At 48.8% G+C, this 12,192-nt stretch overlaps 1 non-coding gene across 1 annotated transcript; it reads right to left on the bottom strand.

Moving 5' to 3' along the window:
- Nucleotides 1–10,445: 10,445 nt before the first annotated feature.
- On the bottom strand, nucleotides 10,446–10,532 carry LOC111818070. Its single transcript, XR_002822142.1, has one exon. It is a non-coding gene; the product is annotated as a small nucleolar RNA SNORD35 (small nucleolar RNA).
- Nucleotides 10,533–12,192: the final 1,660 nt, after the last annotated feature.

Below are 12,192 nucleotides of genomic sequence, written 5' to 3'. Positions count from 1 at the left end.
TCTTTCTTTCTTTCTTTCTTTCTTTCTTTCTTTCTTTCTTTCTTTCTTTCTTTCTTCTTTCTCTTTCTTTACTTATGAGGCAAAAGGGGGACTTACTAGGTAGAATTTAGAAAGTACACATTCAAAGAACAGTGTGCTCCCTTGACCCTCAAAAGATAGTGTTCTCTCTCTCTGTCTCTGTCTCTGTTTCTCTCTGTGTCTCTCTGTCTGTCTGTCTGTCTGTCTCTTTCCTCCTTCTTGTCTTTATTCTTTATCTCTCCTTCTGGAGCTCATTTTCTGTTCTTTGATAAACAGTGGGGAAGCACAAACATTCTTTGTTGAAAGACCATCCAGGCTGAAGAAATCCAATTGGGTCAAAAGAATAAAATTTGGGAATTCAATTTCCTCAAACTGAACAGGCATTTTACTCCTCTGTTTCCTGTGTTTTGAGCTCTGGCATGTTCACATAGGAAGCCCCAGCAAGTTGAGCTAATTATTAACTGATATGTTCAGTGTAAGAAAAATGACTTGGAACTCATATTACAATAGTCAACTATACATGCCCTTCTCCCCTTCCAAATGCCAACGGTCTGTGACCCAGTGACTGGGTGGGATGACAGCCCCTCTTGTCCACTGGGAACAGTGGATGAAATGATTTTGTAGTCAATGGGAGTGAGGAGAAGGGTTTGAAATTTTTGAAAAATGTTTCATGTGGTAGATCAGGAGTTGACCAATAAAATATTGCAACATTTTTACCAACCAACCCTATGGTTATGGTTGCAACCGTACGTAATTATATCTCATTTTCATTTCATTTATTTTTCGAGAGCTCACAGATTTCCCTTTCAGCTAAAATAGTCCAGGGCTTTCATCGATGACCAGGTTAGGGAAAGAGGAAGTATAATAGTGGAGCTTTGTTAGAAAATAGCCAGGATGTTCAGTTAGCCCACGACAGCCAAGCACAGGACTGACTTCCATTCAGAAACAAATACTGTCTAAAGATTTTTGTCTAAGAAAAGCCAATGCAGCTGAGGGTGGTGGTGGTGGTGATATATCCTTGTAATTCTAGCTATTTGGGAGGCTGAGGCAGGAGGATTACAAGTTGGAGCCCAGCCTGGGCATCTGAGGGAGGCCTTATCTTGAAAATATAAAGGGCTGGGATCTACCTCAGTGTGAAGGCCCTGGGTTCAATCTCTAGCACTGTAATACAACAGTAACAACATCAACAACTTTTTTTTTTTTTAAAGAAAAATGTTGGGGCTGGGGAGAAAGCTCAGTAGAATAAGTGCTTGTCTGGCAAGCACACAGTTCTGAGTTCAATCCCCAGTACCACAAAAAAAGGAGAAAGAAAAAAGAAAAATGTTATGTATCCTATTGTTATTTGTAGAGAAACAATAATTTCTTTCTTTCTTTTTTTGAGAAACAATAATTTCTATAATCCTAAACATGTTTGACAAAAGTTAAATCCAGCTCTATAAAGAAAGAACATCCTCTTCCTTTGTCCTTTGGGGCCTCCCCTATGGACCTCAAATTCCTTTTGCAGTCCTGTTTACCACTCTTCTCCACTTTAAACCATTTCTCAAGTAACCTTGGGCTCTGTGACCAATGACCACTGCCCTTGTGGGCCTCGAGGGTGAGGAAGCGTCTTGCTAGGCCTTCCCGGTGTGGTGCCATCTCTCCCCGGCTCAGCATATCCCTAACCTAACTTTGTACACAGCCATTTTCCTCATCAGAGAGCTGCTAAACAGCACCCCTTCCCTGAGCTCCTTCCCAGGGCTGCTCTGCACAGGAAAATAACAGAAACAGGCAAGGAAGCCATGGGACCTGGGCGAAGATCATGCCTCTTCCAATTTGATTTAAAAATCCAATCTCCAGTCAAGCAAAAAGCTGTGCACCTACAACCTCTCAGGAGGTCCCTGTGCTCTCAGCCACCGGACACAGGACAGGTCAGGGGTACAACCAGGCCAGCTCTGAAGCATAGGAACCCATACCATCCTACCCCACAGCCTGTCTCTAGGGGTCCCCCAAGTTAATCCTTGGGGGACAGATCTGAGGCTTCTCTTGCATCTCCACACAGGGCTGCCCTGTGAAGAAACTCTCTCTCCTTCGCTAAATTTGTCTTTCAGAGCTTGGCACCCTGTGCCATGAACAGAACAGGCCTGGTTCTGTAACAGCTCCGCCCATGGACGGTGTCAGCAGAGCAGAGCCTGGGTCCCCACCCTGGAGCTGCCCTGCTGCCCGCGGTTGCAGGACCTCAGACTTCTCGAAAAGGAGCGCTCTGTTCTACTGTTTAAACCCCAGGGCACTGGACCTCTTTTGGAACAGCCAGCCTGGGCCTTACACTCAGGAATTTCACGAAGTTAGTGAGGAGTTGCAATTAAGACACTTCCTTGCCCGGGTGTGGTGGCACACACCTGTAATCCCAGCTACTTCCCGGCTACCGGCACAGGAAGGATCTCCAGTTTGAGGCCAGCCTGGGTACTTAGTGAGATCTTGTGTCAAAATAAATTTTAAAAAGGGGGCTGAGGACTTAGCTCAGTAGTGGAGTGCTCACCTAGTGCGGCACAAAGCCCTGGGTTAAATCCCCAGCCCTGCAAAACCCAACCACCCAACCCCTCCTCCACAGTTTGGTAAACTACAGTTTTGCTGTGTCTGGAAAGATGAAGTCCAGGAGGCGTCTTTCCGAAGTTTCATCAGGTTCTCATTTTGTGCAAGAACACTCTTATTAGAACGTGGGGCTTTGCCGGGGAGATCGCTCAGCGGCCGAAGTGCCCGCCTGGCAAGCGCAAGGTCCCGAGTTCAATCGGGGCTCTGCGCTAAGCTGTTGGCCACAGATGCACTGTGGGAGGGACGGCAGGGACAGGGACAGCCTTGAGAGCAAGTGCACCGTGCCCTTTGCAGGCTGAGGCCGTGGAATTCTGGGTTCGCCTCTGCCCCGATGTCCTCCGCCCCTCCATCTCCTGCTGCAGCTGGGCTTCACGCCTGGCGCTCCTGTAAGGAAAACGCGGGCCACAGATGTTGAGAGCCTTTCCATACTCTGTGACGGTCCAGGGCAAGTGAGGCAAGTGGCTGCTGATCAGAATGGGGCTTCCTCCCAAGTGCTGAGGTTACAGGCGTGCCACCACGCCCAGGCTTTGGGAAGATCCTTCCATCCTCGAATGCCCCCAATGCCGCTTCCCCACATGCTAATCTGAAGTAGCTGAACAGCTGCAGGACAGTCCCTCCTTTCTCTGCGATTCCTGTCCTCTCCTTTCCCCTTTAACGTGTGCGGGGGGTTCCCCTTGAAATGGTGCCATATCTGGGGGCTACTTTGGGCAGTTCGGGCCAGATTGTTGATGTCCTTATTTCAGCCACAGTGTCTCTCTGGGCTTCTTAAATATCTAATTCATCTTCTGCACCAAGCAGATCCACAACTACGAATGCCACAGATTATTGTTACCAGGATGTCAGCTCCAGGAGTGGCGCCTCCTGCAGCCCCGTGTGGATGAGGCCGTCGAGCCGCTGAACACAAGCTTGAAGTGCTTCTCCGTCAGACCTGGCTCTTCTGAGAGGAAGGGGTGCTGGGGGGTAGAGGGGCTCCCTCCAGCTCAGAGAGTAGGCTGTGGCTTTAGACTCGAGCCAAGGCGAGCAAAGCCATCATGTCGGCATTGTCCTGGGCATCCACAGGAAGAGATGAATTATAAAGATGATCGTTTTAGTTAAAAAAAATAATTTTTATTTTCTTTTAAATGATTTTCATATATCCATGGGTGTGGGAATTGTAGTCAGGAGTTCTGGTTGGGAGGCCCAGGCTGACTGACCCACTGATTTGCGATTGGGACCTCTCTGAGTGTAGGTCCTGTACCAGATACCCAACACAATCAGTTTGTAAAAAGAAAAGGTAATTGTCTCAATTACTTTTTTCTCCTTGCTGGGACAAAATACCCAACACCCCAAATTAAGGAAGGAAAGGTTGATTTAGCTCATAGTTTGTGGAAGTTTCAGTCCATGCTTGGCTGGCTCCAAGGCAGAGTGACACATGGCAGAGGCAGCAGTTCATGGTGGGCAGAAAACAGCAAAGAGCAAAAGGGAGGGGCAGTAGCTAGCCAGCCTCTCTCCCCTCCTTACACTGTAATGAGATTATCTGCACCAGGGTGAGTGTAGCACTCACACCCATAATCCCAGCCTTGGATCATGAATTAATCACAAACTCTACAAGCCACCCCTGAGTGCATGAGGCTTTGGGGGAACATCTAGATACAAACCATAGCAATAATGAATCTGAAAATTGGTTCATTTTGATTCAGTCTCAGGGTTCAGTACATAATCGCTTGGCTCTGTTGTCTGTGGGGTGTGTGGTGAGGAGAGTACTATGAATACTAGAATAGAATACTATGGCAGTGCAAGCCCACCTACTTCATGGCCAAGATGAGAAGGAGGGGTAGGGGAAGGGGAATGAAGTGGGAGGGAGAGGGAAGGGGGAGGGGAAGGGAGGAGAGGGAAAGAGAATGAGTTTGGGAGATCTTGGGGCTCCACAGCTCCCTTTCAGGTCAATTCTCCAGTCACCTAAAATCCTCCGAGGACAATGGGAACTTCCTAAAGGCCCACAACGCCCCAGTAGCATCACCCCAGGGAGCCAGCCTTTACCACACAGACCTTGGGGGACAGTTAAGGTTCGAACTATGAACCAGGCATGATGGTACTCATTTGTAAGCCCAGCAATCTGGGAGGCTGAAACAGAGGAGAATAGCAAGCTCAGGCCCAGCTTGAGCAGTGCAGTGAGTGACTTAGTGGTGACATGTCTCCAAATTAACAGTAAAAAGGCCAGGGGATGTAGCTCAGTGTGAAGGCCATGGTTTCACTGCCCAGTAAACCACCCGCCCCCACCCCCCGCTCCAAACTATAATGCTAAGTTTTCCTTCCCTCCTCTATTAAGTGAAGCAAACTGGAATCGCCAGGTGATGGCCAAGAAAACGCCAGTGATACAGGCTGAATTGTGCTCCCGCCAGCAAGGAAGCCTCAGGCCCTCTGTGGTGATGTCTGGAGGCGGCTCCTTTGGAACACAAGGAGATTTTGATGAGAGTGGAGCCTCCTGCTGGGACTGGAGCAGTTATCAGAAGAGACAGCACAATCCCCTCTTCCCCTCTGCAATCCATGGAAAGAAGGCTCAGCAAAAACTGAGGCCTTTGGCCCTTAGGCCCTGGACTCCCCAGCATTCAGCACCAGGAAGTGAAAGTCTGTTGTTCCTGCCTCCTGTGCCAGGGACTGTGCTCTAGCAGTTCCTGCAGACCTGGAGCTGGGGTTTGTCCGCCCACTCACTCAGGGGTCAGGGGTCTCCAGCACTGCTTGTGTGTTCTGGGCTTTGTTCTCAGAAGTGAGCATACAATAAAGAAATAGATGAGTTTGTCACAGCCTGGCCCTGTAATTCAATGGAGAAGAAGAAAACAAATTAAGTAAAGGAAACAGTCTTGGGCTTTGATAATGGTCTTGGAGTTACAGTGGGCATAACAGGAAGTGGTGGTGATTTGCAGTCAGGGAAGATGTGTGGTGTCCTTGTTCATAGCTGCTTCCTGTCACAGTTCTTGCTCTTTGCCAGCTTTGGAAATGTCCCTACCTTTGTCCTGATTCCCTGGGAAGTGGAGGGGATGCTATGGCAATGGCATTTCTTCATTTCCGGGTGAACTAATTTCCTTCCATGCCCCATCCCTGGACACCCCTTAAAGGTAGTATGTCTCTCCCATAGTCGCTGCAGGGATGTGGCACCTGCGTCCCAGGCTCTTCTTAGGGTGATGGGCTATGGTCACACTGACTGCATCCTCTATCAAACCCTCAGTCTCTTAGCGTTAGACGGTTTCCCTTTGACTTTTCGGGCTGTAGCCAATTCCTTTGCTTCCAACACGGGAGCTGCCCTAATACCTCTGCCTCTGATTTTCCAGCTGGAGAAATCCCTGCTTTTTAGTGAGTCTGGCCCACACAGCTCTCCAGCCTTTATAAGAAAACAAAGCAAATGTGGGCACAGTGGCTCCTTGCTAGCCAGGGCTGGAGGTCTCACCCATGCCTCCTGCTCCTTACTCTTTCCTGACTAGCAGGGGACGGGGCAGAATGCTCTGGAGGTGGGTTAGTTGCCCTTCCACTTTGGTAGTGTTAGTTTTCAAGTCTCTCTGCTGTTTGGATCCTGATGCTAGATTCAAAGGCCAGATTTATAAGGCCAGGAGACTTAAACATGACCAGTGACTCACACACTTTCATGTTTCTTGGCTCTGGCCTGTTGGCAGTTTCTGGACCAGCTTGTAACCACTTTCCTGGAGCCAGTACAGGTCAAGGAAAGGAGCTGGGTGAACAGGGAAGGGGCGGGCAGCTTGCCTGAGCCTGAGACTGAGCCCCAGCCCGGACCTGTGATGTGGTCAGGCTGCCACGCACCCAGCTCGGCAGGCCCTGCCAGGCCCCAGGCAGACAGGCCAGGGCACACACCTCGAGGTGCCCACCGGCGCCTGGAAGTGCTCCCGGGTCCTCTGCAAGGTGGGGCTGGCAGGCCTGTCTGCTCCCGGTGCCCTGGGTGCTCTGTAAGGTGGAAACAGCCGAGAGGGAAGGAGTGGCGTGTGCTGGAAAGACTCCTGTAAACCTGCGCTTGGCTCTGCGACTTCCCGTGTGGCCCTTCTGCAGCAGGAATGGCCTCTGTCTGGTTTTTACAGATCTCCAGAAGAGTGCTGTGTCTGTCTCTGTGTTCTTCAGTCTGAAACTGCAGCTCATGGCCTCAAGTAGGGCGTAAAGCTAATTCAGTGGGTTACAAACAGCACAGAAAGAGGAAAGATATTACTGAAGGCACGTGAATTATTTAGGCGCAGTAAGGGCATTGTGGCCGTATAAGAGGATGCTTTTGTTCTTAGGCGATGCATGAAGTATTTTAGGTGGCAAGTGCCATGCAGTAAAGCAAAAAAAAAGTCTGTGTGTGTCAGTCTGGGTGTGCATGTGTGTATACTAAGGACAGAGAATGTGGCAAGATGTTAACTGTTGCTAAGTCTGGCTCATAGTTCTCAAGGAGCCAGATTTACCTACCAGGGGATGCTTGGCAATATCTAGCACCAGCTTTTCTTGTAAAAACCGGTATGTGGATGAGTCCTAATGGTATCTTATGGGTGAAGGCTGAGGAACTTATAAATATCCTACAATACACAGGATAGCTCTCCTTGCAAAGAATTATCTAATCCCAAGCGTCCCTTGTGCTACAGTTCAGAAGCCCTGCTATAGGCCATGGGGGCATTCTACTTTCTGTGAGTTAGAAAATTTTCAAACGTAAACCAATGAAACAAAAGTAGACTAATAAAAGAATTGAAAGGTCAAAAGTCCCTCAGGTGTCGCCATAGCAAGGATAATTATGGCTTGATAAAACTTGTTTTGCTTTGGTCCTATAGCTAATGTTTGTTTAGCCCCGATTGCAAAATAAAAAGATTTCTCCTGGGGATTGTTCTCAAAGGCTGGAAGAATTCTGCTTCAACAGTAAGCATCTGGCTGCCTTGCAACTGGAGAGGTGGAAGACCCTGTTGGTTCCCAGCCACCTTCAGCTGTCCGCGGTGATGGTCTACTCTGCTTTTGTGTTTACAGCGTGTCGTGCATCATGCTGGGCAGTTCATGGGCACGAGCTTATTTACCCTCACAAGAACCTTTGTGATGTGGCTATTATTCTGGTCCTCATTCTGCTGATGAACTGAGGCTTTGAGATCTAAAACCAAAGGCCCTGGCCACACAGCTTGTAAGTGGCAGAGCAGAGGTTTAAGTCTCTTAGAGTCTACAAGAAGCTCTTAATCTTTACACTGTTCTGCCTCTAAAGCTCTCAGATCCTCCAAACTCAATGCTGCTTGTTTTGGAAGGAGAGCTTAGTCTCCCGGAGGACACAGCATGCTGGCTGGCAGATGGGCACTTTCCAGTCCTGGACCCCATCTCCTGCAGGTGGCCTATGTGAACTCAAGCACCCGGGATCTGAACAGACACAGGGCTCATCCTGAAGTGGTGAAAACTTGCCTTGCAAATAACTGTAGGTCCGGATAGCAAAAAGGCAGTAAGTGATCATGGAAATGTTTAGCTAGACTTCCAACTTTTTGGTGTGTGCGTCTTTCTGAGACAGGGTCTTGCTGTGTAGTTCAGGCTGGCCTTGGGCTCACTTTGTAGCCCAGGCTGGTCTCAAACTCACAATGATCCTGCCTCAGCCTCCCGAGTGCTGGGATTACAGGTGTGCACCACCACACTTGGCTTAGAATTCCAACTTGATGAAGTCAAAGGTAAATGCAGGCCCCAGAGTTAAGTGTGGGGGTTCAAATGCAGCGTTAGGCTAAGTGCAGTTTTGGGAGAGGGGCTGATCTGTTATTGCCTACATTGGCTTCACACAGAGAGAGAGCTGAACTCTGATTTTTTTTTTTTTTGTTTGTTTCTTAAGGTACTAGGTGATGGAAACCACTATGAAGCAGACCTGAACAGGACTTAAATTAACCAGTTGGCTTTCCATTTGTCCTTGTGAGTCTGTCCAAGGCCTAGGCCCCTTGTCTGGAGATGGGCAGAAGACTTATAGTAAGTGAACCTCTGTGAGTCACTGGTTCCTAAGGAAGCCTGGGAGGAAGCCATGAAGACTCAAGGGATAAGACAAAGATGCAGCGAAGGACACCTGAATCCAACTTCAGCTGATAAAGACCACGGCCTCAGGCATTTCACTCCTGGGTGGATTAACTTGATACCTTACTTGGAGAAGTTCTTGATTGGTTCCGTCCTTCTTGAGTGCGCCATTCTTCTGCTAACTAAAATCCTGCCACCCAGGATTGGCCTTAGTGGAGAGAGACTCTTGAGTTCTGTGAGAGCATTTGGATCCTCCTGGAGCCCTGAAAGCATTCTATTTGCCTCTTTTGTTTAGCTTTCACTGTACACTCATTTATGTGGGAGATTGCAGATCTGATCAGCCCAACTTAACTAGGAGATATTATTAACCCGATAACTGGGGATTGAACCCAGGGCATTCACACTGAGCTACATCACCAGTATATTTTTATTTTTAAAATTTGAGACAGGGTCTCACAAAGTTGCCCAGGCTAGCCTCCAACTTGCAATCTTCTTGCCTCAGCCTCCCAGAGTGCTGGAATTGCAGGTGCGTGCCTCCATGCCCAGCTGAGACTTCTGATCTTGGTTAACTCAGCTCTTTAAAAAATCTCTTATATAGGCCTGGTGAGTGGCTTAGTGGTAGAGTATTTTTTATCTAGCATGGCATGGGCAAGGCCCTAGGTTGATTCCTGGCACAACCAAAGGGGGGAAAAAGCTTCAAGGTGTTTGGGTTCCTCGGTGAGTGCTTTGTGTTTCACCTGAGGCTTTCACTTTGGTGGGTAGCTCGAGCAGGTGGCTGTGCAAGCTGCAGAGAGGAATTGTGCCAGTGTAGGGCTGGCCATGAGCTGTTTCATCTCCGCTTGGTTCAAGAGTGTCTGAAGGTGGGCAGTGAGATCCTGGGTGGAGGAATGAGGAGTGAGGGAAACCCTTTGTCCTGGAAGGGGCAGGTCAGGGCAAGCTTGTTCTTTGTCACCACTGTTGCTCTGGCTGCCCGTACTCTAGGCTTCTAGCATCTGGTGTGGTGCCAGTGCTGGGGTCTTTCAGGATGAGAGGAAAGGGGCCACCTGAGTGTTCTCTTTGCAGGACTTTGGGGGCCCTCATGCCACCAGCTCTAGCTCTGTCCCCTTGCAGCAGTAGTCAGCCTAGAATTTTAGGGTTTTATCTCTAGAATCTCTGCCTTTCCTGTTGTTATCGATGATTCACTTACATTTTATGAACTTGACAACTCACCACTGTGAGTCTTATGTCACGGGGAACTGTGGAGGTCCTCAGATGCGCAGTTTCCCCAGAACTCTTGAAACCGAGGTTGAGTCACTGTGTGGTTTTGTGAGTAGATAGGAAAACCACGTTTGCTCCCTTATTTTTAAGAAAAATTATAGTAAAATGTACGCAGCATAAAATGTACTCAGCATAAAATGTACCATGTTAGCCATTTCATATATATATATATATATATATATATATATATATATATATATATATATTATTTATTTATTTTTTTAGGCAGAAACAGTCTTTATTGGGCTCAGACCAGAAGTCCGTGGGTCTTGAGGACCTCTGTGAACTTGCTGATTTTCTTCACATTCTTCTCAGCCTGATTCCATAGCCTCATGACCTGCTTCTTTTTCCTGTAATGGATCTTGGCCTTCTCCTTCCTCCTCTTCTCTAGGGTGGCTGTCACTGCCTGGTACTCCCAGCCAACCTCATGAGCCGGGCAGCCCAGGTAGGCAAACTGCAGAAGAAAGAGACTGTGAGGACAGGTGGTCGGGTGCCAGTCTTCAGCTGGGCACTCACAGGATGTAGAAGGAAACTTAGTAGGACAGCCTCAGCCCCCACTATCACCCCCCAGCTTAGACTGGGGCCAGAGGCAGGAGTCCTACACTCACCCCCTGTCCAGCTCCCCACTGCTGGCATCAGCTGAGCCTTCGGCGATATCGGCACTGCACACAGTGGCATCCACAGACCATCGTGAGAAAAAGCCATCACCTGCCTCATAATTTATTTTTTAGACAGGATCTCACTATATAGTTTGAGCTGGACTTGAACTCACTGTGTAGCCCAGGGTAGCCTTAATCTTGCAGTGATCCTCCTGCCTCAGCCTCACAAAGTGCTGGGATCACTGGCTGTTTCACCATGCCTGCCTACCATGTTAGCTGTTTTAGAAGGGCAAAAGTCAGTGGCACAAAGGACATGCACGCTGCGGAACTGCCACCATCACACACCCCTCTGGAGCTCTTTTCCCATCGAACTCTGTGTCCACATAGACTCAAGCCTACGTGGCTTCCCGGAGTTCAGGGAGGTGTGGCTGTGCAGGTCCTCTGGAAGTTTTCTAATCTGCTGAAATGAAATTTTCTCCCCATTTAAAATATTGAGCTGGCTGGGTGTGGTGGTACACACCTGTGATCCCAGTGCTCAGGAGGCTGAGGCAGGAGGATTGTTGTGGGTTCAAGAACAGCCTGGGCTACAAAGTGAGCTCCAGGCCAGCCTGAACTGCATAGAGACCCTGTCACAAACAAACAAATAAAAGAGCTGTAATTCACACTCCATGGAACACACCCCATTTCAAGGTCCGTCTGGTAGGGTGACTCACAAGGTCTCGTAGCCACCAGCACCCTCTAATGGCAGAACATTCTTATGTGGGGTCACGTCTCCACTCTGGCTTTCTGTACAGCACCGTCCTTCTGGATACCACTCTTCCCCAGGGTTTTCTCCCTCATAGCTGACCCCACACGATGAATCTGGGTGCTGACGTCCTTTTGCCTGGTGGTGTCCACTGGTGATGACTACGGCGCGATGACCTACCTGCTGCCCAACAACCCTGACACATGCTGATTTAGAGATGTGAAGAATGTGCCCTGAAGCCTGTGAGCTCAGGAGTTAGGGTTCTAACTCTAACCCCCAAATGCTGCATCTGCTGTGAGTCACCTGGCGACAGCATTTGTACCACTTAGAATCCCATGGTGCGTGGACGGAGCCCCATTCACTGTCCCCAAGGCGGCGTTGCATTGTCTATACTGGTCTACACGTTGCCTCCCTTCGTAAGCCAGGAACCCTCCTGGGAAACAGCAGGAACATATTTTTCTTATTTGTTATTCACTGTGCCTAGATTTATTTATTTATTTAGTACAGGGTCTACAGGTTCTTGTAGATCAGACTCGTAATGATTCTCCTGTTTTCAGCCTCCTAAACACTGGAACTATAGGTAAGCACCACCATGCCCAGTCTCAAGGGCAGTCTCAGCTTGCCCCAGGGGTGGGGCTGGCATGACACCCTGGGGATTGAACCTGTCCCTGTGTCTGCCCAAGTTATTTATTTATTTATTTATTTTTAAAAATTTTATTTTGTGTGTGTGTGTGTGTGTGTGTGGCCAGCTCAGCCCACCAGGGGGCGGGGCTGGCTGGCATGTGGTGCTGAGGAATTGAACCGCGGTCCCTGTGCTTTGCTAAGCTTGTTCTAAGTAGGTGCTTTAGACCACTGAGCCATCTCACCAGCCCCCAAGTTATTTATTTATTTATTTATTTATTTATTTACTTACTTATTTATTTTGTGGCCAGCTCAGCCCATCCTGGGGGGGGGGTTGGCACTGTGTGTGGTGCTGGGGATTGAACCAGTGGTTCCTGTGCTTGCCTAATCAGGCGCTGTAGATGGCTG

The sequence above is a fragment of the Octodon degus genome, unplaced genomic scaffold, assembly GCF_000260255.1.
Source record: "Octodon degus isolate 3935 unplaced genomic scaffold, OctDeg1.0 scaffold00078, whole genome shotgun sequence".
Lineage (NCBI taxonomy): Eukaryota > Metazoa > Chordata > Mammalia > Rodentia > Octodontidae > Octodon > Octodon degus.
This window is presented reverse-complemented; position numbering and strand designations above follow the sequence as displayed.